The sequence below is a fragment of the Lithobates pipiens genome, unplaced genomic scaffold (assembly GCF_037356315.1).
Source record: "Lithobates pipiens isolate NorthernLeopardFrog02 unplaced genomic scaffold, aLitPip1_a1.2 Scaffold_22, whole genome shotgun sequence".
In the NCBI taxonomy this organism is placed as follows: domain Eukaryota; kingdom Metazoa; phylum Chordata; class Amphibia; order Anura; family Ranidae; genus Lithobates; species Lithobates pipiens.
The window spans coordinates 40,700,809-40,725,365 of NW_027507784.1; the positions used below are offsets into that span (position 1 = coordinate 40,700,809).

The 24,557-nt window shown below is 46.4% G+C and overlaps 1 long non-coding RNA gene across 1 annotated transcript; it reads left to right on the plus strand.

Moving 5' to 3' along the window:
- The first annotated feature begins 876 nt into the window (after positions 1-876).
- On the plus strand, positions 877-24,122 carry LOC143925387 (uncharacterized). The gene is made up of 2 exons (XR_013261957.1): positions 877-986; positions 23,068-24,122. It is a non-coding gene; the product is annotated as an uncharacterized LOC143925387 (long non-coding RNA).
- The last annotated feature ends 435 nt before the right edge of the window (positions 24,123-24,557 follow it).

Genomic DNA, 24,557 nt, shown 5'->3' on the forward strand with positions numbered 1-24,557 from the left:
TAATCCTTTTTTTCTGTATATGCTGGTTTTATGCCAATAAACAGCTAATCCTGTTTTTGACCTACACGATGGGAAGTCGTTGTTCTTTTTGTTTTACATATGATTCCCTTCAGGAGTTTTCTCTTTATTATTAAATATTGGTTGGAGACCACCTTTTTCCCATTGGAACCTTTGGAAGAAAGATTGGAACCCTCGAGACAGTGTCAACCCCTTCTTCATCGACAAAGGGACCTACAGCCCCTCCATTGGCTGATGGACCATCGGTGACCTGTCGCACGGTTCCTGTGGAGTTGAGGACTCATTTGTTCAAGCTCGTTTGACCTGGTGTTACCCACATACAGGTCCTTTGTCTCTGGTAAGAGTACCCATTTTATGTACATCTCGTTTGATGTCATCTCCTCAGATGCCCTTTGGATCACCTTTTTGCTAATGCAACATATGAGCCACCATATTGGTGATATATACATGGACTCTGGGGACTGATTCATTAGTGTTTGTATTTTTTGTGTATTTGGATTGTACCATTTGGGTTGGTGTTAGCCACTTCACCACTCTTTTATTATCATTATTAATATTTTTTTCAGCACTACATTATTGTTTTTCTTTGCATATGGCGGCTTGGTTCACCTTTTTTATATATAGGTTAGCGCAATAATATTCTTTGCATTTTCTAATGAATGAGCAGTAAGAGCAGCAGAGTTGTTATTTGTAGAAAATTAAAGCAAACATGGTTTCGGGGAAATCATTTGGTTCCTTCATGTGGCAGTTTATGATTTTTTTTTATGGTGGGCAAAGTACAACTGTAAAAAAATAGCAATAAAAGGCTGCAGTATAAAAGGCTTCTGCATATTGACCCTGGCTTAATCTGCAAGAATATTTCAAAGTTCATCTTCTCCCTGTGATTCCTCCTATCAGAAGAGTATGTCTCGTAGTGATATTCCTACAACCTGATGCTCTCATAAAGGGGAAAGGAACTATACAGCGCAGTGAGTTAACTTTAGTTTCACTTTAAAAGTGTTTAAAAGTTAGAAAACAAAAGATTTGCTAGCAGTTGGAGTTTTTTTGGTGGAGCAGAGATATTGGATGTTCATTCTCTCAAGAAATCCTTCACCTGTCCCTAGAAAAAGTTTGTACACTGACTGCATCATATATACTGTAGAGAACACATTAGGGATCATGCCAGCCCATGCCAGGCATCTTAAATATACTGAGAATAGATTCAGGTTCTGGCATAATGTAACAGAAGTTACATTAACAGTGCAGCAGAAGAAGATGTTGGCAGGGAGAGTGGACCTCACACCTCTGGAAGAGAGCAGACCCACCAGTGGAGAACATGCTGTGCAGATTGACCTATTATGGTAAATGCTGCTGCCTACTAAGTGCCTATCCACTCTCAAATAAAAATAGAGAGTGTCTGCCAAAGATCTATAGGATGAAGAGTGTGGGGTGGAGTAGACGACATTGAACACCGTGGTCACCTGTCTTGTGCTTACAAGTCATTGATAGGCACTGTCCATCTGTCATCTTCTCCTTGGCTTCTTCCAGGTGCCAGTGTTTGGCCATCTTGATTGGCATTGCATGTCTCTTCTGCAATAAAAACCTTCCTGTTCGCATTTCGTTTTACAATTTAGTTCCACTTTAACACAACAGTTTTTTGTATTCTGAGTCCCCCTGTACCTGTTGATCCTGTCAGTAAGTTTTGCACTTGGGAATCACCTCCCATGTGCATGCATGGTACCAGAATTAATGTACGCACGTGTGCTTGCACAGTCATGTTCATGCACAGTACTGAAATTAATGAATTCTTATGCACAGTGTTTTCATGAACGGACTGCTATGTGCATGCATGGTGTTGGAATGAACTACTGTGCACATGCACAGTGCCAGAATGAATGGACCCCCATTAGCATGTACTGGAGTTTCATCATTCCCAACAAGATGGCCAAAGTCCTGGAGAAGCTGGGGAGAAGATGTGGACTTCAGTTCTGCTTTACAAACAAGGTTGGCCAGCAAAACTGCCAGCATGTTACTAATCTCTGCTTGTTCCTGACCTTAATCCTGCTTATGATTTGGTGCTTTGCTGCTCACCCAACCCTGACATGTGACCAGACTCTGCTCATTTTTGAACCTGGTGCACCCTCTGTGTATTTTTTAGCTTAACTCCGGAACATCTGATAGCAGCGCCTCCCAGTTTAAATCACCACTTTCCGCACCCAGACACTTCCACCCTTCCCACTCCTTGCATCTTCCAGGATTGCATGGACAGGAATTGTGCCAGAGGCCACCCTTGCCATGTCATGCTTCTCATTCAGATATGTGGGAGTTGTCAGGATTTATTCATATAGGTAAAAACTTTATCCCAACAAGAAAAACACTCTTTAACTGCTAGAAAAGTGTTAACTTGAGCTATACTGTATGTTAGTTTGTTAATACGCTTATTTATGTAAAGCCCATTTATATAAATCTACTAGTCTATTTGATACTACCCTCAGGTGACAATGGCACTCCTCAATAGATACAATGGAGGAGTGTAAGCATAGCCACCCAAAGACAAGATGTGTGTTACTAGCAAGATCACCGGGTGAAAATAAAGGAAGATAAACCCTAAAAAAAGAAATTGAATGTGGCCATACATCTAAGGATTGGAAAACTGTAATGCAATACATTTTTGTTTTTGGATTTAGAATCACTGAGGGGTAGATTTACTAATGCAGAAGTGTGTGAAAGCTGGTGCAACTGTACATGGTAGCCAATTAGGTTCTAACTTGCCTGTTCAATACAGTGCTGCAGCAGATTTTTCACAAATTTTAGAAAATCAGCCACAAATGCTGCTCAAAATGGAACTCTTACCTATTTATGGTAAATGTTGCCAGGACCAAGTGGTGGTGAATACAGTGACATGGGGCTTTCCAAACATCCATCCCACTCCACCCTAAACCCAAGCCCCGGCATTTTAGATGACCTTTGACTGGCTGTTCCCACTGGAGAAACTGTGGCTAGAGTCTTTTTCCAGGCTGGAGGGTTCTCCTATGGCATTGGAAATCTTCAGAGTTCAGTCCCTTCCTCTCACAAAGAGTGGTTACAATGTATGTGGATAGGGATGAGCAGAACACCCCCCCCCCAGTTTGGTTTGCCAAACAGACAAAAAACCTGTGCGAACATGCGAACACCGTTAAAGTCTATGGGACACAAATGTTAAAAATCAAAAGTGTTAATTTCAAAGGCTTATATGCAAGTTATTGTCAAAAGAAAAATATTTGGGGACACGGGTACTGCCCCAGGGAACATTTATCAATGCAAAAATGTTTTTTAAAATGGCCGTTTTTCAGGAGTAGTGATTTTAACCACATGCCAATCGGGCCATAGCCGAAAGACAGCTACAGCGCGGTCGGCTTATTCTGGGACATAGTAGCCTCTAGTGGTGGAAACTCTGACAGGCTCAGTTGGCTTATATTTCTGGTAAGCTTACACACAAAGGGGGAATCACCTGGTGGACAGGTGGAGGATCAACAGCTGCAGTACTTGTAACTTTGTTTTCATGATTATCAGAAATGAATTCCAGCAGCTATTGGTGGTTGCTATTGCCTACCCTAAGGAACTTTCTTTTGGTGGATGGATTTATGACTTCACTTTCTGATATGCACATTGGTTTATAGTGTATCCTTGGACATTGGAGTGGACTGATTTGTTTGTTCATTTCTTCATTATTTGGTTCACTTTTTTCTATTTCTTCGCACCTAATGAGACATTAACATGCTGTAATAGTTGTATGTCTATAATTAGCGCTGTCAATGCTTGTAATGTTCACATTCTGAGCATATTTGTTTATATTGAATAGTAATGGTATGATCACAGCTGTGGGTGCATAAAACTTTTCTTTTTTTTCCATTTTAGAGCACTAGGTCCAGCAGTGCATATTATTTCTGGAATTAGTACATAAAATAAGCAATCAACGTGGAAAGTATATAAAAAATTCAGTAAACTCATTCCAGAAGCCACCGATCCGACTCGTGGACTCGGAGGTATGACATCAGCACGTCCAGGCCCAACCTAACACGTTGCTTGTTTGGAGCACTCACTCATATTATTACACACCAACCTGTTAGCATTATGGTTGGTCTTGCTATGATGTGCTTGGTTGGTCTGTATCACTGACACATTTTGACGCTGTACACAAAACCACATTCTGGTGGATAATCCGTTCTGGATTTGCTGTACTATTTCTTATTTTCAATAAAACTTATTTTTGAATAGTAAAAAGAAATTAACCACAAAGATGGTTGCCCTTTGGAAGACTTCTATAGCATCATTTCTAACATCCCAAGCATTGTCCATTCCAGAACAGGTACACTTTTGCTTATATTTTCTATATACTGTCATTTTTATATCTCTTCTCTTGTACACATTATCAAGCATTCTGTCATGTGTCACCAGGTGTAGCTTATTTTCAATTTATTTGATCCCGTATTTTACCAATAGTTTACTGTGTTCTCCTACAACGTACTTTAGATAATGAAAATCATATTCTAAATAAAATGTATGTCACATTTGTAGATATGATGAAGGGGGGAAAGGCTTATCCCTTTAAACACATTGCTCAAGTAGTCAGAGGTTGGAAATGAATATTCTCTGTGCAGAGCATCAAAAGTTTTAACACTTTGGGAGAAAAGTAGAGGTTTGATTGTGATGTTAAATGCAGTTTCCAGGAAATTAAACCAAGATTGGGGATTAAGAACTTGAGGAAGTCGATTGGTAATGGACAAGCTTAATTCGGTTGGGATGGTAGGTCACAAATTTAAGTGTCAGTCCATACTTTAAGGGTTGCTTTAATTGTCATTGTCAAATTATTAAACGGGGAGCGGAACCCTTTTTTTAATGGCCAGAAGTTGAGGGTCGTGTTCAGGGAATAAGGAGGATTCCATAAATGACCAGATTTTGTCACTAGAAGGGTCCCACCAGGATTTAATTTGAGCTTGTATCAAAGCTGCAATATGTAGTAGAAACATACATTTAGGAGTCCCATTCCTCCTTTATATTTAGGGCATGTCATGGTGGAAAAGGGACACAGGTCAGTTACTCTCCAGAAAGTGAGAGTTGATTCCTCTTTGTAATGAGTAGAACAATGAGGCTGGAAGAGGAATAATAATTTCTTTAAAAAAAAAAGAGAAATTTTGGGGATGCAATTATTTTGAAATTCGCTTTTCTGCCAGCTCTATAGTGTTCACAATATTGCAGGCTACAGACCTTTTGGGGTAGAGAGGATAGGGTTTTTTGTACTCCAGATGAAATAGCCACAAATCCAAGGACTGGAATTGGATGCTCAAGAACATAGTAGCTTTGTTAGTGTGTAGTGAGATAAAACTTCTTGTATAGCGCAGAATTGGTGAGCATCAGGATAACATCTTCCACATATAGACCATTTTTATCTAGAACCTTCAGGGCCCCGGTGCAAGAAACCATAAAGTACCCCACTGACCCCCTGGCCGGGGGCCATCCCACGGTGGTGGAACATCAGGGTCCAGTTACAAGCGCGACCTTTGTGACCCTGGTAGTTCTGCCACTGGTGTCAGTAGGTTTTTATTTTTGGAATTTTTTATTGGTTTTTGCCATTCTATTTATTTACAAATATATTTTTATTATTTTATACTAATATACTAATATAATATATCATTTTTTAGAAGCCCTGTTGGGGGGACTTTGGTGAGATATCAGAGGTCTAAACAGACCTCAGTTGTTTCACCTTTGTGGCAGAGAAAAGAGATTGAGGACACAGCCCTCAATGTGTGGGTTTGGTTGAGAGTATTAAATCCAGAAATGCAAATGCAATATGGGCATGGTTTACGTAAAATAGTGGGCGTGGCTTACATGGGAGTGGCTTAAAGGGGTGTGGTTAGAGTCTGAGATGAATGCGGGATGGAGAGGGAAAGGGGGGGTGGAGAGGGAAAAGGGGGATGGAGGGACAGCAGCCCCAGATCCTACACCACAATAGCATGTGTTTTCCAGAGTTTGACAATCAGCAGATAAAGATACTCCAAATACCTGGTGTTAGCACTTCAATCATCCCGGCACCATGATTGTTATGGTGTCAGGATGATTGAAGCACATTATTTCTATTATTACATTGTAATATAAAATGAAATCATTCTACTCACCATAATGCAGAATCAGTGATCAGAATCAGCCATGAGCGCGTCACTAGCCGCGTTGCCTGCCACCAGTTTCCATCAGGTGCCCCCAGCAGAGTCCCTCCTTACATCAGGTGCCCCATCAGTAGTGATGGCCGAACGGTTCGCCCGGCGGTCGTTTCGCGGCGAATTTCCGACTTTCGCCGTCCGCGGGTTCGAACGCCTTTTTCCGTCGTTCGCCCCGGCGGACTTACGTGTTTAATGTATACAAGAACTTTAACCTTTCGTGACACGTTTATCATGTGTTACAGGACAACCAATTGAGACATGACAGCTCATGGACACTTGGACATTCCCCCTAACCTATAAATACACCCGATCCGGTGGCCATTTTACATTCTTTCTTCTGTCACTGTAGGGAAAGGATCCTGTGTGGAGTAGGGACAGAGAAAACGCTAGCTATTTGGTACACAAAAGTTCTTTTCAGGACTGGTATAGGTGTTAGGTCAGCAGCCTGAGTTTCTTTTGTCAGTTTAGATAAAGGGACAGAGCGCTGTATGCTGCTATTTTAGGGACAGCTCAGCCAGATTAGTCTTTCTTCATCATCATCATCATCATCATCATTAGCTGTTACTATCAGGTCCACAAAAGAGCTGTTCCAGCTAATCGTTCCAGCCTACTCTTTTTTGCCAATTTGTATAGGGACAGGCAGGAAGCAGTGTGTCAGGCAGTGAGGATAATTTTAAAGACTTGCTGTTACTATTAGTTCCACAAAGGTTCTTTTCAGGACTGGTATCAGTGGTACGGTAATAGGCTTGTACACGTATAATATTCTTTCTTCCAAATATAGAAAGAATATTATACTTGACTGCTGCCCTTCTGCTGCAGTCTGCTAATCATTCACAACTCACTTGTTCCACAAAGCTCTTTATCAGGACTGGTAACTTGGTCTGTCTAGGGTGCTACGGTACATAGGCTTGGGTGCGGTACAGTCTGCTGTTCTGTAAGGACCGCTATCGGTCCACAATACATAGGGTTGCCGTGCACTACTGCTGACCGCTGCCCTATACTGCAGCAGTCCTTCATTGGTATAGGGACTGACGTACAGTCTGCTAATCACTAACACACAACCTGCTTGGTCCACAAAAGTTCTTATAAGGACTGGTAACTTGGTATAGGGTGCTACGGTACATAGGCCTGAGTGCGTTACAGTCTGCTGTTCTGTAAGGACCGCTATCGGTCCACAATACATAGGGTTGCCGTGCACTACTGCTGACCGCTGCCCTATACTGCAGCAGTCCTTCAGCGGTATAGGGACTGACGCACAGTCTGCTAAACACTAACACACAACCTGCTTGGTCCACAAAAGTTTTTATAAGGACTGGTAACTTGGTATAGGGTGCTACGGTACATAGGCCTGAGTGCAGTACAGTCTGCTGTTCTGTAAGGACCGCTATCGGTCCACAATACATAGGGTTGCCGTGCACTACTGCTGACCGCTGCCCTATACTGCAGCAGTCCTTCATTGGTATAGGGACTGACGTACAGTCTGCTAATCACTAACACACAACCTGCTTGGTCCACAAAAGTTCTTATAAGGACTGGTAACTTGGTATAGGGTGCTACGGTACATAGGCCTGAGTGCGTTACAGTCTGCTGTTCTGTAAGGACCGCTATCGGTCCACAATACATAGGGTTGCCGTGCACTACTGCTGACCGCTGCCCTATACTGCAGCAGTCCTTCATTGGTATAGGGACTGACGTACAGTCTGCTAATCACTAACACACAACCTGCTTGTTCCACAAAAGTTCTTATAAGGACTGGTAACTTGGTATAGGGTGCTACGGTACATAGGCCTGAGTGCGTTACAGTCTGCTGTTCTGTAAGGACCGCTATCGGTCCACAATACATAGGGTTGCCGTGCACTACTGCTGACCGCTGCCCTATACTGCAGCAGTCCTTCATTGGTATAGGGACTGACGTACAGTCTGCTAATCACTAACACACAACCTGCTTGGTCCACAAAAGTTCTTATAAGGACTGGTAACTTGGTATAGGGTGCTACGGTACATAGGCCTGAGTGCGTTACAGTCTGCTGTTCTGTAAGGACCGCTATCGGTCCACAATACATAGGGTTGCCGTGCACTACTGCTGACCGCTGCCCTATACTGCAGCAGTCCTTCAGCGGTATAGGGACTGACGCACAGTCTGCTAAACACTAACACACAACCTGCTTGGTCCACAAAAGTTTTTATAAGGACTGGTAACTTGGTATAGGGTGCTACGGTACATAGGCCTGAGTGCGTTACAGTCTGCTGTTCTGTAAGGACCGCTATCGGTCCACAATACATAGGGTTGCCGTGCACTACTGCTGACCGCTGCCCTATACTGCAGCAGTCCTTCATTGGTATAGGGACTGACGTACAGTCTGCTAATCACTAACACACAACCTGCTTGGTCCACAAAAGTTCTTATAAGGACTGGTAACTTGGTATAGGGTGCTACGGTACATAGGCCTGAGTGCGTTACAGTCTGCTGTTCTGTAAGGACCGCTATCGGTCCACAATACATAGGGTTGCCGTGCACTACTGCTGACCGCTGCCCTATACTGCAGCAGTCCTTCAGCGGTATAGGGACTGACGCACAGTCTGCTAAACACTAACACACAACCTGCTTGGTCCACAAAAGTTTTTATAAGGACTGGTAACTTGGTATAGGGTGCTACGGTACATAGGCCTGAGTGCAGTACAGTCTGCTGTTCTGTAAGGACCGCTATCGGTCCACAATACATAGGGTTGCCGTGCACTACTGCTGACCGCTGCCCTATACTGCAGCAGTCCTTCATTGGTATAGGGACTGACGTACAGTCTGCTAATCACTAACACACAACCTGCTTGGTCCACAAAAGTTCTTATAAGGACTGGTAACTTGGTATAGGGTGCTACGGTACATAGGCCTGAGTGCGTTACAGTCTGCTGTTCTGTAAGGACCGCTATCGGTCCACAATACATAGGGTTGCCGTGCACTACTGCTGACCGCTGCCCTATACTGCAGCAGTCCTTCATTGGTATAGGGACTGACGTACAGTCTGCTAATCACTAACACACAACCTGCTTGTTCCACAAAAGTTCTTATAAGGACTGGTAACTTGGTATAGGGTGCTACGGTACATAGGCTTGAGTGCGGTACAGTCTGCTGTTCTGTAAGGACCGCTATCGGTCCACAATAGATAGGGTTGACGTGCACCACTGCTGACCGCTGCCCTATACTGCAGCAGTCCTTCAGCGGTATAGGGACTGACGTACAGTCTGCTAAACACTAATACACAACCTGCTTGGTCCACAAAAGTTCTTATAAGGACTGGTAACTTGGTATAGGGTGCTACGGTACATAGGCTTGAGTGCGGTACAGTCTGCTGTTCTGTAAGGACCGCTATCGGTCCACAATAGATAGGGTTGACGTGCACCACTGCTGACCGCTGCCCTATACTGCAGCAGTCCTTCAGCGGTATAGGGACTGACGCACAGTCTGCTAAACACTAACACACAACCTGCTTGGTCCACAAAAGTTTTTATAAGGACTGGTAACTTGGTATAGGGTGCTACGGTACATAGGCCTGAGTGCGTTACAGTCTGCTGTTCTGTAAGGACCGCTATCGGTCCACAATACATAGGGTTGCCGTGCACTACTGCTGACCGCTGCCCTATACTGCAGCAGTCCTTCATTGGTATAGGGACTGACGTACAGTCTGCTAATCACTAACACACAACCTGCTTGGTCCACAAAAGTTCTTATAAGGACTGGTAACTTGGTATAGGGTGCTACGGTACATAGGCCTGAGTGCGTTACAGTCTGCTGTTCTGTAAGGACCGCTATCGGTCCACAATACATAGGGTTGCCGTGCACTACTGCTGACCGCTGCCCTATACTGCAGCAGTCCTTCAGCGGTATAGGGACTGACGCACAGTCTGCTAAACACTAACACACAACCTGCTTGGTCCACAAAAGTTTTTATAAGGACTGGTAACTTGGTATAGGGTGCTACGGTACATAGGCCTGAGTGCAGTACAGTCTGCTGTTCTGTAAGGACCGCTATCGGTCCACAATACATAGGGTTGCCGTGCACTACTGCTGACCGCTGCCCTATACTGCAGCAGTCCTTCATTGGTATAGGGACTGACGTACAGTCTGCTAATCACTAACACACAACCTGCTTGTTCCACAAAAGTTCTTATAAGGACTGGTAACTTGGTATAGGGTGCTACGGTACATAGGCTTGAGTGCGGTACAGTCTGCTGTTCTGTAAGGACCGCTATCGGTCCACAATAGATAGGGTTGACGTGCACCACTGCTGACCGCTCACCTATACTGCAGCAGTCCTTCAGCGGTATAGGGACTGACGTACAGTCTGCTAATCACTAACACACAACCTGCTTGTTCCACAAAAGTTCTTATAAGGACTGGTAACTTGGTATAGGGTGCTACGGTACATAGGCTTGAGTGCGGTACAGTCTGCTGTTCTGTAAGGACCGCTATCGGTCCACAATAGATAGGGTTGACGTGCACCACTGCTGACCGCTGCCCTATACTGCAGCAGTCCTTCAGCGGTATAGGGACTGACGTACAGTCTGCTAAACACTAATACACAACCTGCTTGGTCCACAAAAGTTCTTATAAGGACTGGTAACTTGGTATAGGGTGCTACGGTACATAGGCTTGAGTGCGGTACAGTCTGCTGTTCTGTAAGGACCGCTATCGGTCCACAATAGATAGGGTTGACGTGCACCACTGCTGACCGCTGCCCTATACTGCAGCAGTCCTTCAGCGGTATAGGGACTGACGTACAGTCTGCTAAACACTAATACACAACCTGCTTGGTCCACAAAAGTTCTTATAAGGACTGGTAACTTGGTATAGGGTGCTACGGTACATAGGCTTGAGTGCGGTACAGTCTGCTGTTCTGTAAGGACCGCTATCGGTCCACAATAGATAGGGTTGACGTGCACCACTGCTGACCGCTGCCCTATACTGCAGCAGTCCTTCAGCGGTATAGGGACTGACGTACAGTCTGCTAAACACTAATACACAACCTGCTTGGTCCACAAAAGTTCTTATAAGGACTGGTAACTTGGTATAGGGTGCTACGGTACATAGGCTTGAGTGCGGTACAGTCTGCTGTTCTGTAAGGACCGCTATCGGTCCACAATAGATAGGGTTGACGTGCACCACTGCTGACCGCTCACCTATACTGCAGCAGTCCTTCAGCGGTATAGGGACTGACGTACAGTCTGCTAATCACTAACACACAACCTGCTTGTTCCACAAAAGTTCTTATAAGGACTGGTAACTTGGTATAGGGTGCTACGGTACATAGGCTTGAGTGCGGTACAGTCTGCTGTTCTGTAAGGACCGCTATCGGTCCACAATAGATAGGGTTGACGTGCACCACTGCTGACCGCTGCCCTATACTGCAGCAGTCCTTCAGCGGTATAGGGACTGACGTACAGTCTGCTAAACACTAATACACAACCTGCTTGGTCCACAAAAGTTCTTATAAGGACTGGTAACTTGGTATAGGGTGCTACGGTACATAGGCTTGAGTGCGGTACAGTCTGCTGTTCTGTAAGGACCGCTATCGGTCCACAATAGATAGGGTTGACGTGCACCACTGCTGACCGCTGCCCTATACTGCAGCAGTCCTTCAGCGGTATAGGGACTGACGTACAGTCTGCTAAACACTAATACACAACCTGCTTGGTCCACAAAAGTTCTTATAAGGACTGGTAACTTGGTATAGGGTGCTACGGTACATAGGCTTGAGTGCGGTACAGTCTGCTGTTCTGTAAGGACCGCTATCGGTCCACAATAGATAGGGTTGACGTGCACCACTGCTGACCGCTCACCTATACTGCAGCAGTCCTTCAGCGGTATAGGGACTGACGTACAGTCTGCTAATCACTAACACACAACCTGCTTGTTCCACAAAAGTTCTTATAAGGACTGGTAACTTGGTATAGGGTGCTACGGTACATAGGCTTGAGTGCGGTACAGTCTGCTGTTCTGTAAGGACCGCTATCGGTCCACAATAGATAGGGTTGACGTGCACCACTGCTGACCGCTGCCCTATACTGCAGCAGTCCTTCAGCGGTATAGGGACTGACGTACAGTCTGCTAATCACTAACACACAACCTGCTTGTTCCACAAAAGTTCTTATAAGGACTGGTAACTTGGTATAGGGTGCTACGGTACATAGGCTTGAGTGCGGTACAGTCTGCTGTTCTGTAAGGACCGCTATCGGTCCACAATAGATAGGGTTGACGTGCACCACTGCTGACCGCTGCCCTATACTGCAGCAGTCCTTCAGCGGTATAGGGACTGACGTACAGTCTGCTAAACACTAATACACAACCTGCTTGGTCCACAAAAGTTCTTATAAGGACTGGTAACTTGGTATAGGGTGCTACGGTACATAGGCTTGAGTGCGGTACAGTCTGCTGTTCTGTAAGGACCGCTATCGGTCCACAATAGATAGGGTTGACGTGCACCACTGCTGACCGCTGCCCTATACTGCAGCAGTCCTTCAGCGGTATAGGGACTGACGTACAGTCTGCTAAACACTAATACACAACCTGCTTGGTCCACAAAAGTTCTTATAAGGACTGGTAACTTGGTATAGGGTGCTACGGTACATAGGCTTGAGTGCGGTACAGTCTGCTGTTCTGTAAGGACCGCTATCGGTCCACAATAGATAGGGTTGACGTGCACCACTGCTGACCGCTCACCTATACTGCAGCAGTCCTTCAGCGGTATAGGGACTGACGTACAGTCTGCTAATCACTAACACACAACCTGCTTGTTCCACAAAAGTTCTTATAAGGACTGGTAACTTGGTATAGGGTGCTACGGTACATAGGCTTGAGTGCGGTACAGTCTGCTGTTCTGTAAGGACCGCTATCGGTCCACAATAGATAGGGTTGACGTGCACCACTGCTGACCGCTGCCCTATACTGCAGCAGTCCTTCAGCGGTATAGGGACTGACGTACAGTCTGCTAAACACTAATACACAACCTGCTTGGTCCACAAAAGTTCTTATAAGGACTGGTAACTTGGTATAGGGTGCTACGGTACATAGGCTTGAGTGCGGTACAGTCTGCTGTTCTGTAAGGACCGCTATCGGTCCACAATAGATAGGGTTGACGTGCACCACTGCTGACCGCTGCCCTATACTGCAGCAGTCCTTCAGCGGTATAGGGACTGACGTACAGTCTGCTAAACACTAATACACAACCTGCTTGGTCCACAAAAGTTCTTATAAGGACTGGTAACTTGGTATAGGGTGCTACGGTACATAGGCTTGAGTGCGGTACAGTCTGCTGTTCTGTAAGGACCGCTATCGGTCCACAATAGATAGGGTTGACGTGCACCACTGCTGACCGCTCACCTATACTGCAGCAGTCCTTCAGCGGTATAGGGACTAAGAGTTTTGTCACAGGGTCATTTAAAAAATGACATGCAGAGGAAGAGGCAGGCCCTTCCGCAGGGGTGGTAGGGGTAGGGCAGGAGCAACAGGCTTGAGCCAAAGTGGGAAGTTGCAGAAGGTGCGTTCAATTACTTTAAAGGATGCACCAGACTTGGTTGAGTGGCTCGCTCAGCCTTACTCTTCTGCACCCTCCTCATCCTCTCGATCTGCACCCTCTTCTTCACTCTCTGCTATGTGCACCCCCAAAGACACTACCACCAACAACACGACCACCACCACCACCACCACATACCTTCCGCTTGAGTCACTGGAATTATTTTCCGATCCATATCAAGAGGACATTTCTGATGCGCAGCCACTCTTGGTATTGGATCAGGAAGAGGAGGTAGCAACAAGCGCTACTCAGCAGTCTGACGCCAGTACCCAGATCAGCCCAAGGAGGAGGTTGGTCCCCGGTGTTGCTGCCTACTCTACTTATAGCGGTGGGGAAGGTGACGTTGATGATGACGTGTCTAGTGATGTCACGTGGGTGCCCACAAGAGAGGAAGAGGAGGGGAGTTCAGAGGGAGATATGGACCAGCAGATAGGGAGGAGAAGCAGCAATGACTTACATTGCACAGCAGGGACAAAGCAGACTGCAAATGTATCAGGAGCGAGTCATCGACCATGTACGGTCACATCTGGCGCTCCCAGGACACCGGCACATGGCTCCGCAGTGTGGGCTTTTTTTAACGTGTCCGCTGCTGACAATAGCGTTGCCATCTGCAATCTTTGCAGTCAACGCGTTAGTCGCGGTAAGCCCAATACTCACCTAGGGACGACCGCCTTAAGAAGGCACATGAGCAGCCATCACCGAGCCCAGTGGGAGCAACGGAACACACAAAGCCACACTGCAGGCTCTCACCGTCCAGCCTCGTCTTCTACTTCTCCTTCTCCTCTCTCCTCACAATTGTCCTCCACTCCACCTTCCATCACGCCAAGCTCACATTTTTCTGCAAAAAGGCAGGCTTCCGTGGGCCTAATGTTTGAGCGTAAAAAAATGATGACGCCGGATAACCCTCTTGCCCAACGGTTGGCGGCTGGCTTGTCAGAACTCATAGCCCGCCAACTACTGCCATATAAACTGGTGGACTCGGAGGCCTTTCGCAAATTTGTGGCCATTGGAACACCACAATGGAAGGTCCCAGGAAGGAAGTATTTCTCAGAGAAGGGCATCCCAGAGCTATATGGCCATGTTCAGCGGCAAGTGAATGTATCTCTGGCACACAGTGTCGGTGCCAAGATACATCTGACCACAGACACGTGGTCTAGCAAACACGGGCAGGGAAGGTATATCAGTTTTACTGCCCACTGGGTGAACCTTCTGACGGCCGTCAAGCATGTAACCCGTGGCACCCGTGTAGATTTGGTTTTACCGCCACGGATTGCATGCAGGCCTGACTCTTCTTCTCCTCCTCCTACTCCATCCTCCTCCCTCTCCTCCTCAGCTGCCTCCTCCTTTTCCGCTGCTAGCGTCTCTTCCACTGCACCGCCCAAGCTCCCCAGAACCTATTCCACATGCCAGGTGAGACGTTGCCATGCCGTGCTGCGTCTGTTGTGCCTGGAAGCAAAGAGCCACACTGGCCCGGCACTCCTTTCAGCTTTGCGTTCACAGGCAGATGAGTGGCTAACACCGCTCAATTTGACAGTTGGTAAAGTGGTGTGTGACAACGGTGCCAATCTGCTTAGCGCATTGAAACAGGGCAAAATCACGCACGTGCCGTGCATGGCACACGTCTTAAACTTGGTCGTGCAGCGATTCCTTGTCAAATACCCTGGGGTCCAGGACATCTTGCGGCAGGCAAGGAAAATCTCGGCCCATTTCAGAAGATCTTACACGGCCATGGCTCGCCTTGCTGACATTCAGCGGCGACACCATCTGCCGGTCAGACGTCTTATTTGCGATTGCCCGACGCGATGGAACTCAACCTTCTATATGCTTGATAGGCTGCTCCAGCAGAAACGTGCAGTTAACGTCTACCTGTATGAACTCTGCGAAAGAAACGGTTCTGGGGAGCTGGGTTTTTTTTCACCGCGCCAGTGGCTGCTCATGCGCGACACATGCAGACTTCTGCGGCCATTTGAGGAGATCACCAAACTGGTCAGTCGCAGCCATGGCGCCATCAGTGACATGGTACCTTATGCCTTCTTTCTGGAGCGTGCATTGCGTCGTGTCATTGATCAGGCTGTGGAGGAGCAGGAGCGGGAAGATGAGGAAGTCGCAATGCTGGATGAATTCCCAGGGGGGGCTACTCTATCTGAGACAAGTCAACAACAGGAGTCTGATGAGGAGTCAGAGGAGGATGGTGCCGGGGCGGATGAGCAGGAGCAAGAAGAGCATGCTTTAAACCTTTCTGGGATCCCTGTTGTGCGAGGATGGGGAGAGGAGAATGAAGAGGACGACATTATCCTGGATGATGAGCAGGAGCCAGGCCACCACACCGCTTCCACTTTAGTGCAAATGGGGGCCTTCATGCTCCAGTGTTTTAATAGGGACCCCCGTATAAAAAGCATGAGGGTCAAGGACCAGTACTGGGTGGCAACGTACTTAGACCCCCGGTACAAACACAAAATGGCGGAAATGTTACCGCCGTCGCAGAGGGCTGTCAGAATGCAGCACTTCCAGGCCTTGCTTCGAGAAATGCTGCATTCTGCTTTTGCGTGCGCTGGCAGAGGAGCAATTCCCACTCCCAGAGAAGGATTTGCGGGTACCAATCCAACAGCGCCTGCAAGAAGAGGCCGGTTTGAAGATGTGTTGGTGACTTCGGATATGAGGTCATTCTTTCAGCCGACCCATCGACAGGTGTCATCCGGATCCAGCATCAGGGAACGCCTAGACCGTCAGGTGTCCGACTACATTGGGTTAACGGCCGATGTGGACGCTCTGAGGAGTGATGAACCCCTAGACTACTGGGTGGGCAGGCTTGACCTCTGGCCAGAGCTTGCCCAATTTGCAATCGAACTGTTGGCTTGCCCCTCATCCAGTGTCCTGTCCGAAAGGACGTTCAGCGCAGCAGGGGGGATTGTGACCGATAAGCGTACTCGCCTAGCTCACCACAGTGTTAACTACCTCACATTTCTAAAAATGAATGAGGCATGGATCTCGGAGGAATTCAACACATGTGATCAGTAGACCATGTATATGTCTATAAACAATTTTTGGAATCAAGCACACAGACCTTCTTAATTCATTTGGCTCACTTCCCTGACCCAAAAAAGCACACCGTACTATATGCCCCTACCCTCCTCTTTGAAGAGGTTGAGCGGTGTCATATTTCTACTGGGGCTGCTTATTATGAGGGGTTCCCACCATCCCTGTGCTGTGCTGACTTCCTCCTGGGTGTTCTTATTATGAGGGGCTCCCACCATCCCTGTGCTGTGCTGACTTCCTCCTGGGGGTTCTTATTATGAGGGGATCACACCATCCCTGTGCTGTGCTGACTTCCTCCTGGGGCTGCTTACGGTGCTGCTGTCAGCGCTGTATGTCACGGAGCTGCTGTCAGCGCTGTATGTCACGGAGCTGCTGTCAGCGCTGTATGTCACGGAGCTGCTGTCAGCGCTGTATGTCACGGAGCTGCTGTCAGCGCTGTATGTCACGGAGCTGCTGTCAGCGCTGTATGTCACGGAGCTGCTGTCAGCGCTGTATGTCACGGAGCTGCTGTCAGCGCTGTATGTCACGGAGCTGCTGTCAGCGCTGTATGTCACGGAGCTGCTGTCAGCGCTGTATGTCACGGAGCTGCTGTCAGCGCTGTATGTCACGGTGCTGCTGTCAGCGCTGTATGTCACGGAGCTGCTGTCAGCGCTGTATGTCACGGAGCTGCTGTCAGTGCTGTATGTCACGGAGCTGCTGTCAGCGCTGTATGTCACGGAGCTGCTGTCAGCGCTGTATGTCACGGAGCTGCTGTCAGCGCTGTATGTCACGGTGCTGCTGTCAGCGCTGTATGTCACGGAGCTGCTGTCAGCGCTGTATGTCACGGAGCTGCTGTCAGCGCTGTATGTCACGGAGCTGCTGTCAGCGCTGTATGTCACGGAGCTGCTGTCAGCGCTGTATGTCACGGAGCTGCTGTCAGCGCTGTATGTCACGGTGCTGATGTCAGTGCTCTGTATTACGGTGCTGCTGTCAGTGCTCTGTATCTCCTGCACCCTCTTGTTTGCCTACCCTGGTCCCTGACCTTCCCTCTCCTCCATTGCCTTCATTAGCTCCATAGTCCTGAATTGTCAGAACAATTTCCCAAATAAAAAAAAAATGCTTGTAGTTATCGATCCCAAATTCACCTCATACATGTATTATGCTATTGTCCAGGTGGTGGGACTACGTGCTACCCCCTAATAATTACCCCGTGGCCGCAAATTCGACCTAAAGGTTTGCGAAATTCGCCTCCCATTGAAGTCAATGGAGCCCGCGGCGAACGGTCGTTTTCGCGAACGTTTGTGTCCGTTCGCGTTTCGCGTTCGCGAAACGTCCCGTCGGAAGTTCGTCCATCACTACCCATCAGAGCCATCTAACTCACATCTGTGTCTCCATCAGTGGAGCCCTTCCTTACATCTGGTGCCCCCATCAGTCCTCCTTACATCTGGTGCCCCATCAGTCCTCCTAACATCTGGTATCACCATCAGTCCTTCTAACATCTGGTGTCCCCATCAGTCCTCCTTACATCTGGTGTCACCATCAGTCCTCCTAACATCTGGTGTCACCATCAGTCCTCCTAACATCTGGTGTCACCATCAGTCCTCCTAACATCTGGTGTCACCATCAGTCCTCCTTACATCTGGTGTCCCCATCAGTCCTCCTTACATCTGGTGTCCCCATCAGTCCTCCTTACATCTGGTGTCACCATCAGTCCTCCTAACATCTGGTTCCCTCTGACATCCAGACTGGCCCCCCTCTGACATCCAGACTGGCCCCCCCTCTGACATCCAGACTGGCCCCCCTGACATCCAGATTGGCCTCCCTCTGACATCCAGACTGCCCCCTCAGACACCCAGACTGGCCCCCCCTCTGACATCCAGACTGCCCCCTCTGACATCCAGACTGGCCACCCTCTGACATCCAGACTGGCCCCCCTGACATCCAGATTGCCCCCCTGACATCCAGACTGGCCCTCAACATCCAGACTGGCCCCCCTGACATCCAGACTGCCCCCTCTGACATCCAGACTGCCCCCCCGACATCCAGACTGGCTCCCCTCTGACATCCAGACTGGCTCCCCTCTGACATCCAGACTGGCCCCCACTCTGACATCCAGACTGGCTCCCCCTCTGACATCCAGACTGCCCCCCGACATCCAGACTGGCCCCCGACATCCAGACTGGCCCCCGACATCCAGACTCTGACTCACTGGCCCCTGACATCCAGACTGGCCCTCGACATTCAGACTCTGACTCACTGGCTCCCGACATACAGACTGTCCCCTCTGACTTCTAGACCGTCATTTCTGAGCGGAAAGAGATTGAGCTGCGGTGCGCGCCCACCTTCCACCCCTTTCCATTACATCTCACAGACACTGGCAGCGGTGCGGCGGTGTGCGGCGCTGCAGCATCTCTATTGTAGACCAGCTTCTGGTCTTCTTTAAAATGGCGTCCGGCGGAGACATTGTCTCCGCCGGCCACGGACCTCTAGCGGCTGGCGGTGAAAATCGGGACTAACCAAAATTCCCGGGACATTTCCCGGGACAAAATTTAATTGGGACAAGGGTCCTAATCCCAGTAATGTCCCGGGAAATTCGGGACAGTTGGCAACTATGCCTTATAGCATAGAATGCATTAACCACTTATGGACTGGCTCACGACTATTTACATCATGACTTTGAAGAGGAATGTCGTTGTTATGGCAGCAGCTAGCTACCATAGCCCCAGTATCCTGTTCTTCAGCAGGTGGTCCGCTTTCCGATAAAAGTGGTCTCTGCGGGGGATTCACTGCAAGATCACTTTTATTAGGGGCGGGAGAGGACCCCCCGCCATGCTCCGGTGCCCTCCACCTCTTTCCGGAGCTGCTGGCAGCGGCGGGAGAGATCGGATCCTTCACCGTGGTTGGTATGGAGCTGAGGGGAGCGAGGGGAAGCTCCATACCACTTTAGGGCAGGAGCAATGTCAAAACCTCACTTTCGCCCATAGCTCTTAAAGAGACAGTTAAAAAAAAATTCAAACTTTTTTATTTTTTTATAGCATTTTTGTGTAAATATGAGATCTGAGGTTTTTAACCCCCAGATCTCATATTTAAGGCGGTCCTGTCATGCTTTTTTTTTCTATTACAAGGGATGTTTACATTCCTTGTAATAGGAATAAAAGTGACACAATTTTTTTTAAAAGAACAGCATAAAAATAAAAAATAAAGGTACATTTTTTGTAACATGTCCCATCCCTGTGAGCTGGCACGCAGAAGCGAACGCATACGTGAGTAGCGCCTGCATATGAAAACAGTGTTCAAAACACACATGTGAGGTATCACTTCAATCGGTAGAATGAGAGCAATAATTCTAGCCCTAGACTTCCTCTGTAACTCAAAACATGCAACCTGTAGAATTTATTGGGAGATTTTTAAGGGTAAAAGTTTGTCACCATTCCACAAGCAGGGGGCAATTTTTAAGAGTGACATGTTGGGTATCAATTTACTCGGCGTAACATTGTCTTTCACAATATACAAAAAAATTGGGTTAACTTTCTGCTGTCCTATTTTTTAATTAAAAAAAAGTGTACTTTTTCCAAAAAAGTCCCCTTGTAAGACCGCCGCGCGAAAAGGGTGTGACAGAAAGTATTGTAACGACCGCCATTTTATTCTCTAGGGTGTTAGAAAAAAAAGTATAATGTTTGGGGGTTCTAAGTAATTTCTAGCAAAAAAAAAATATTTTAACCTGCAAACAAATCTCAAAAAAGATGCTGGGTCCTTAATCACTACAATACAGGGCACTTTCGCCCCCTTCCTTCCCAGCCCAATTTTCAGCTTTCATCACTCTCGCACTTTCAATGACAATTGCGCGGTCATGCTACACTGTACCCAAATGAAATTTTTATCATTTTGTTCGCTCAAATAGAGCTTTATTTTGGTGGTATTTATTCACGACTCCATTTTTTATTTTTTGTGATATAAGAGCAAAAAAAGCGGAAATTTGGAAAAAAAACAATATTTTCTTTTTTCTATTTTAAAAGAAATCCAATAAAATCAAATTTTGTCATAAATTTAAGCCAAAATGTATTCTGCTACATGTTTTTGGTAAAAAAAAATTCCGTTAAGTGTATAATAATCAGACATGTGCAGACTAGAATATTTCGTTTCGTTTTTTCGTTTTCGTCCGTAAATTTTATTTATTTAGTTACTCCCGAAATTCGTTTTTATTTATTTCGTTTTTCGTGCAAAAATTGCATTCGTCCGAAAATCCACATGAATTACGGTCGAATCTGTCTTGGAAGGCTTATGGTATCTGTCGAATGGATAAAGAAGATTCGATGGAGCTGCTAAACTATATAGCCTATAGGCGGAGCATTCGATTGCCGAAATGTACGATTGCAGTGTCGTATAGTTGCGACGATCCCGTCGAATATTATTATAAACGTGCAACGATCCCGTCGAATATTATTATAAACGTGCAACGATCCCGTCGAATATTATCATTATTTTTTTTTAATTTACTTCCCCCACCCAATTCCAGTATCGTTTCTCTCTGTCGATTCTGTTCTCTCTATGTCGAATATTTACTCTCTGTCGAAGCTTTTCTATATAATAGGACTAATAGAGGTAAACGAAACTTAGGCACATTCGACCACAGGTTCAATAGACATATGGAGTCACGTCGAATCTCCTATTCTATATCGAACGGTCACTTCGAATCTCCTATTCTATATCGAACTGTTGTAACAACGAAAACGAAAAAAAGCATTTATTTATGTCGGATCTTTCGTTTTTCGGAATCTGCACTTTCGTTATCGTTTGTCAAAACGAAAACGAAAATACCTGAAATTCGGACGAAAATGCATTCGGACGAAAACGAATGCACATGTCTAATAATAATTGGTTTGTGTGATCACGGACATATGTACGCAAATGATCGTGTACAGATGTGTGCAGATAATCATTGGAACATGTGATTTTAGTGGGACATATGTGAGGGACATGTGTTTTTTTATTTGGGGACATGCCTTTTTATTATTTGGGGACATGTGTGTTTTGGGGACATGTGTGGTGACATGTGCATTGTGGTGACGTGTGTTTACACTGTGTGGTGTGATATGTGGTTACACTAGACTGGTGATCAGTGAGTAAAAAGCTGTAAAAACAGCTCATACTCACTGATCATCAGCCGGCTGCAGCGATCTGCTCTCCTCTCCTCAGCGATGACTTCTGTGTGAGGAGAGGAGGAGCCGATTGCCTAGCAACCGGCTATTTGTTTACATCACATGACAGCTGTGATTGGACACGGCCGTCATGTGATCAGGAGGGCCAATCACAGAGCCCTCCTGCTGATCCGAGATGTGCCATGTCCGGGTGACACGAGTGCATCGGGATCGCGCCACTGCGCGGGCACGCGCAGGCGCGATCCCCCTCCTTCTGAAGGACGTTACTGAACGTTTTATCAGAAGTAGACGGCCCCCACCGAGGTGGGAAGTGGTTAAGTGGTTAAGGTAAAAACCTTACACTTTTAGAACCACGTAAATTTATACTGTAGTTAGTTTAGTGTAAAGCGTAGTGGAAATGTTTCGCTTAGTATAAGGTTAGAAGAACTTGAATAGGCATGTAAGCTCATCCTCAGACACTGGAGGGGGACGGAGCCCCCCCACTCTGAAAGAATGGATAACTCAAATGGGGGACACCCTGCGGTTGGAGAAATATATCTTCCAGCATCGGGATCGCCCTGAAAAATTCAATACCATATGGTCCCCATGGCTGGATACTTCGGGCCTGAGCCCAGTGGAGTTGGTATTAGACAGACTGTTTTCATGATGTGATGAGTGATCCCTACTGCAAATCTATGAACGTTGCTTTTGTTTTTTGAGTACACTTCTACTTACACCTAACGGTGTTGGATGCTAGTTAAAGGGGAGTGGGAGTAAAAGGGTGGAATAGGGAGGGAGGGCAGGGACCAGTAGAGATATACTGCAACTTTGCCTCTAACTAGTGGATTGTGATTGTGATAATGATGTGTTGAACCTTCTATGCTAATATTTGGTGTGAAACCTGATTTGTTGAATTGTATGTTTACTGTTATTTCAAAAAATTCTTTCTGATTTAAAAAACAGAAGATCTTGAATAGCTAAAATGCCAATGAATGAGCAGCAAGAGCAGCAGAGTTTTCATTTGTATGTAGCACTGGTATTTTTGCCTGCTAATGTAATGCAATGTTAATCTATGAACAGTGTTATAATTTAGTATTTGGCACCATCTAATGGCCAATACAGGAAATGGACTCTAATTATTTTCTTTTCTAGAGTATTAGAAATATAACAGCAAGTGACTGTTTACATTTTACTATCGCCTACCTACCCAGAATGCCAAGTGACCTACCCATGAACACTCAGAGAACTTCATGCTGGGTAGGCTTTCTCTTCTGGACACATGGCCTGCCTACAAGGACCTTTGAGGAGGTTTCCAGAGAACTGTGGCCTGTTCGGCGCGAAGCCACATTTGAAGCCAGAGGATGACTTCACACCACAGTGTCCTGGGACAGCAGTGTGGTCAGATCGGGAAGGATCCAGAGGCACCCTGACGGAGATAACTGAGGACTCCTAGTGACCTTGTGAAGCGGAACAGCGTGACGGCATGGCCGCACAAATAGACTGAGATCTTGTGGAGCGGAGACATCCATCTGTTTGGACCCAGTTTGGTGAGAGGTTTGTTGCCCATAGTTTCTTAACGCATTTTTATACACCTAGACTTTTAACACAGTGTTGCTGGGACCTGTAGTCCCACAGAGGAAATCTTATTCAAAAGGACTGAGTTTAAACAGGCCTCAAGCCTATCCTTCACTGTATTACTGACACTGTGCTATTCAAAGCCAATTGCACCGGAGGCAGTTACAGGTGTACTGCACTACAAGAACAGTTCTAACATTCACCTTACTTTAATCCTTGTTTGTTCAGCTGTTGGATTACAATTATTACAATACAAATAGCTAGCAGAAGACAGAAGACTAAAAGGACTGCATCTATCATTGCAAGGCCTTGCATCCTATTAATGCTAAGCAGGACTGCATTATAAAGCAGGGGGAGCTCCCTAGTAATTGTGTTGTGCTTTAACAACTTTGCATTTCTGTTCTGTAGTCACCAGAGTGTGCTGGAAGTGGGAAGGTGCTCAGAGTTAAGACGTTGTCACTCTGAGCACTAGTCCCACTTGGAGACACATTCTCAGGGGTCATCTGAGACAACTTTACATGTACAAACTGTCGTGAATACCTATTGTGCTGTTGCATTATGTTTGTGTGACAGTAAAAAATACTGAGATTGCTATTTCATACCCATTCCAGTAAAAATACGTTTCTGGTTAAGCACAATTAGTGTGGAGTGTTGTTCCTTTTCCAGCAGGTGGAACATCGGATACCCAGGTAATAACAAAGGTATATTGTTGTTATATTCCACATTGTGGGGTTATCCTTTACTATTAGCTTCACACCAACATTGCACCACAGCTGTGTCAAGGGGACTGAGCCAAGTCACTGGGGATTTAATAGCAGAGTACAGGCCCAATCAAATTCAGCAGCTCCTTCGGGGGTCAGTGCTACATGTAGAAAATAAAAGTAAACATGGTTTCAGGGAAATCATTTGGTTTCTTCATGCAGCAGTTTACGATTATTTTATGGTATACAAAGTACAGCAGTAAAAAACAGCCATGAAAGGATGCAGTGTACTATAAAAGGATTCTGCATATTGACCCTGGCTTAATCTATAAGAATATTTTGAATATAAGCAACAGAAATAAATGG